The sequence below is a fragment of the Periplaneta americana genome, chromosome 11 (genome assembly GCF_040183065.1).
Source record: "Periplaneta americana isolate PAMFEO1 chromosome 11, P.americana_PAMFEO1_priV1, whole genome shotgun sequence".
NCBI lineage: Eukaryota > Metazoa > Arthropoda > Insecta > Blattodea > Blattidae > Periplaneta > Periplaneta americana.
In genome coordinates this window covers 114,530,850-114,535,973 of record NC_091127.1, presented here as the reverse complement: position 1 = coordinate 114,535,973, position 5,124 = coordinate 114,530,850, and the positions used below count along the sequence as shown (strand labels likewise).

General features: G+C 34.8%; 1 non-coding gene across 1 annotated transcript; it reads right to left on the bottom strand.

Moving 5' to 3' along the window:
* Positions 1 to 1,904: 1,904 nt before the first annotated feature.
* TRNAY-GUA (transfer RNA tyrosine (anticodon GUA)) lies at positions 1,905 to 1,976 on the bottom strand. Its single transcript has one exon. It is a non-coding gene; the product is annotated as a tRNA-Tyr (tRNA).
* Positions 1,977 to 5,124: the final 3,148 nt, after the last annotated feature.

The following is a 5,124-nucleotide window of genomic DNA, read 5'->3' as shown; positions in this document are numbered from 1 at the left end:
TGTTTCTACCTCATTCAGTTTTTCCTTCAAGTAATCTCTCTTTTTATTCCCAAGTGTACGACTTGCTTTCCGTCTTTCATTGAAATATTTATGTCTATTTGCCTAAGCTGCGTCCTGTAAGAATTTCAATTTTTCCCGTTTCCTTTTTCTATTACCATGGAACAATCATCAAACCACAGTTTCTTTTTTTAGTTTCATAACAACCGATGCTCTTCTCAGCTGCAATTTTTATTTTTCCCACATCTAACTCTTTCTCAACTTCGTCGGAACTTCCTAAAGCGACAAACCTATTTGGAATTCCGACCTGATAATGTTGCTTAGTTTCCTCGTCTTTTAAATTCAAAATATTGAATCTACTAATATTAACTTGTTGCTCTAATCGCTTGACTACTGATAGTCCTTATCTTAGTTCTCCAATTACTAAATAATGGTCAGAATTACAGTCTGCCCCCTGAAGGTCCGAATGTCTACTATACTATTATGAATCCGTTTATCTATCATGATGTGATTTATTTGGTTGTGTGTCTATCCATCTGAAAAAGTTCAAGTATATTTACATAAATATTCTTATGAGGGAATGTTGTACTTTTGACAATTAAATTTTTCGATTTGGCAAAGTTGACTACCTACCTCCATTGCCATTACTAGTACTCTTTTCCAATAGTCGGTTTAAAAATATCCTCCCGTCCTACTTTAACTTTGAAATCCCAAATAAAATTTTCATGTGATATCTAGATAACTGATCGAAAGTGTGTTCCAATTCCTCACAGAAGCTATCGTTTATATGGTCGTCTTTCTCTTCTATAGGGCCGTGAGGATTTATAACAATGATATCGCACCATCTGCCCTTAAGTACTAAATACGATAACCTGTCACTGATAAATTCGTCCTTTTTTGAACTGCTTATTTTATTCTTTTATGAACAAAGAATCCTGTTCCTAATTGGTGAATATTGTTTCCTTCCCCATAATACAACAAGTAATCTCCTATTTGTAGTAAGTCATTCCCATCTAACCTAACCTTTTGTACTCCCACAAAATCTATTCCATATCTAGCTAGTTCTTTTGCTGCTGTTCTATAAAGACTAGTTTAGTTACATTCCAAGTACAAAATTTCGTAACTTTATTCCTGTAATTTGAGTTATAAGATTTTTTAATTTTGAAATGGATACCATATCTTTTAATTTAGCAGATGTTAATTTTCATGATTACCAATCAACACTAAAATCACTCTTAGCAACTAGCCATTAATTTTGTCTACATAACCAGAAAGATTAAAAGTCTCTTACATTTAAAATAGAATTTCACTTTGTTAACACTAGGTTTCACCCAAAGTAGAGTTTTGTTTATTACATACTCTTCTATGTGTTGCTATATTTCTTATTATCGAGCCACAAAATGTACATTTTGGCAGTTTTTACTTTAAAGTATTGTGTGAATAAACACCTTGCAATGCGAAGGTCTTCCTGCGTGTTACATGTCTTCTTGAACCTTTATTTTTAATACAGAATCTTATTAACTTCAAAATCGCTCATTATAAACTCTTACTGAAAACTTCGGAACTATGCCGTGAACTTAAGTTGATAAGTTAGTTAACGTATCCTTTTAAAATTTGTAGACTATAAGATCACAATATAATCAGGAACAATTTTCAAGTGTTTAGTAAAAGTCAAAGATGCTGCCTCTGGAAAAATGTACAAAGAGAGTTCTCAAAGGGGCAACAGATTCTATGTTTTCTCTTTTAATATTAGCCTCTGTGAACAGGAAAAATTTTTCGGTCAGCTGATAAAGGAAAATCAATTAAGTCGGCATTAAGCACAAAGATACTCTCCATTATCAAGAAGAGTCAAGGAGTTTGGCAAAAAATATGAACGATGAAAGAGTAATGGAACGGAGAAAAATTCTCTCCGGCGCCGGGATTTGAACCCGGGTTTTCAGCTCTACATGCTGACGCTTTATCCACTAAGCCACACCGGATTCCACCCCGGCGTCGGAAGAATCGTCTCAGTTTTAAGTTCCAACTCTTGGGTTCCCTCTAGTGGCCGCCCTCTGCACTACGTCATAGATATCTATGAACCTAGGACCGAAGTCCACACATGTGTTGAGGTGCACTCGTAATGAGTGACTAGTTGGCCGGGATCCGACGGAATAAGCGCCGTCTTAAATCACGAAGTGATTTTCGCATATCATATATATTATTATAATAGGCCTATACCGAAGTACATATGATATTTCCATGTAGATATTCTGCGTTATCATACGATGAAAGAGTAATGGAACGGAGAAAAATTCTCTCCGGCGCCGGGATTTGAACCCGGGTTTTCAGCTCTACGTGCTGATGCTTTATCCACTAAGCCACACCGGAGAGAATTTTTCTCCGTTCCATTACTCTTTCATCGTATGATAACGCAGAATATCTGCATGGAAATATCATATGTACTTCGGTACATTATAATAATATATATGATATGCGAAAATCACTTCGTGATTTAAGACGGCGCTTAATCCGTCGGATCCCGGCCAACTAGCCACTCATTACGAGTGCACCTCAACACATGTGTGGACTTCGGTCCTAGGTTCATAGATATCTATGACGTAGTGCAGAGGGCGGCCACTAGAGGGAACCCAAGAGTTGGAACTTAAAACTGAGACGATTCTTCCGACGCCGGGGTGGAATCCGGTGTGGCTTAGTGGATAAAGCGTCAGCATGTAGAGCTGAAAATCCGGGTTCAAATCCCGGCGCCGGAGAGAATTTTTCTCCGTTCCATTACTCTTTCATCGTATGATAACGCAGAATATCTGCATGGAAATATCATATGTACTTCGGTACATAATAATAATAATAATAATAATAATAATAATAATAATATATATATATATATAAAATATGAAGACAAAAGACACCAGCGGAAAACGTGGGAAACACGATGTGTATTCCAAATCTCAACGGACCTGTGGACGTCAATAATGCCACGCTACAGCGAAATAGGAACAAAACTGCTGGAAGATTCTATGGTTATCATGGCTGCTGTACGAGTTGTATGGACTACGCTAGCAAGATTTTTCGAAATTTTCATACTGTTATCTCGATCAAAAAAAGAAAAAAGAAAGAGCACAAACACTTTATTTCTTGATCCAGTAGTAATACCACAGTCTAGTATATACAGTGACGAAGCTTAATATGCAATAAATATGCATCCATAGATAGTTTCTAACCACTAGGATCGCTACTATCGCCTCATAACAGGTAATGCGAAATAGTACCTGCATAGTCTATTGTTCCTAGCAACCTCAACAACTCAAGCTTCATGACTGTGGTAATACTGTAACTATTCCCGTTGAAATGTTCGTTCACAAGCCATTAAGTCCTCTTAGCGGTAGAGGCGAGACATCACATCATATTTTATCGGAGTGTGAAGCCAGAGAAACTGAGGAAACGATTCCTGCTAGAGTCCTTCATTACATCTAGCAGGGGGCATCTAGCAACTTATGATATATTAAATAACGCTAAATTCTTACAGAGTGTGGGAAAATTTATGGCGAAAGTTCGACAGGGTGAAATTGGTCGCGGGGGAGGGAGCCGAGGAAATAGGGGAGAGTTATTTATTAGTGTTGAAATGGATAGTACTGACACTGAACGCAAATAAGATAAGTAGGGGACAATGTTATTTTGTACTTATTGTGTTTTAATTTGTTTTTATTGCGCATGTGTAGTTTTTATATGTTATATTTTATACTGTATTTATTATCGGATTGTTTATTGCAATTTTGATAGAAAATTATATATATATATATATATATATATATATATATATATATATATATATATATATTCTAGTGATTCACGAAGATTTACCGCCACTTACGGAGTTTATTTCCGAAGTTATTCTGAGCAAAAAAGTCATTTGAACATGTGTCCTAATCTAAATATTTTCAGAGTTACACTAATTTCAAGTTGTTAGTAAAATACCTTATATCTTTATCTTTAAGAGTAAACGAATATTGTAAATAGAGAATTAACTATTCAGAAGTATCATTTCTTTAATTGGTTATATTATTCTGAAGCTAAAGATGTGTTGTTAATTGCTTTGTACAGATTTCGTTTTTCAATTTTTAACTAAAAATTACATCATTCTCACGCGCTTAACACAAAAATTGTTACAAATCACATGACTTTAGAAATATGATTCTTTATAGTTTAATTAAGCATCCTAATTTACAGTCTTAAAGAATTTACACGAGTGGCTTGATTTGTAACAATTGTTATGACAAATGCGAAAGACAAATGTAATTTTGTAGTTAAAAATCGAAAAAAAAAGAAATTCTGTAGGAAGCAACTACTATGGAATTCACAACATATTTTTAGCTTCAGAATAATAGCTAATTAAAGGAATGATAGTCCTGAATAGTTTATTCTTTATCTGTAATATTCTTTTACCCTTAAAACTAAAGGATAATGGTAAAACAACTTCAAATTATGTAACTCTGAAAATACTGAGATTAGGACAAATGTTTATATGACATTTTTTGCTCAGAATTTCTTCGGAAATAAGCTCCGTAAGGGACAGTAAATCCTCGTAAATCACCCAGTGTGTGTGTGTGTGTGTGTGTGTGTGTGTGTGTGGGCGCGCGCGCGCGCGCGGGAGTATGTGTGTGTTTTTCATGGTTTTTTTATATTTTACATTTATTTCATTTTTATTATTTTTGCGAAATTTGGTATGAAATTGAATTAGCTTTAGTTGTGATGATAATTATTATGTAGTGATAAATGAAGATAACAGTTAATAATAATTATAATAATTATTGTTTTATTATTTTATTATTTAGCACTTTTTTTAAAGATTCAAACTGTGCATAGTCATAGCATGGTTGGCCGTACAGGCTCGAACGACCATTCGCTTATCGCACGAACGTTCTACCGACTGAGCTACCCAGTCTTAATTTAACCCATTTTCAATTAACATACATAGGCCTATATTTAAATCAGTGAGTATTTCTATACACAGATGGAATGGATCAGTGAGACAATGAACTTACATGTTTCACTCTTCTCCATCTGAAGTCGCCACATTCGTTGTCAGGGTTACATGTGTCATGAAGAAGAATAATGTCGAGAATCGGCTAA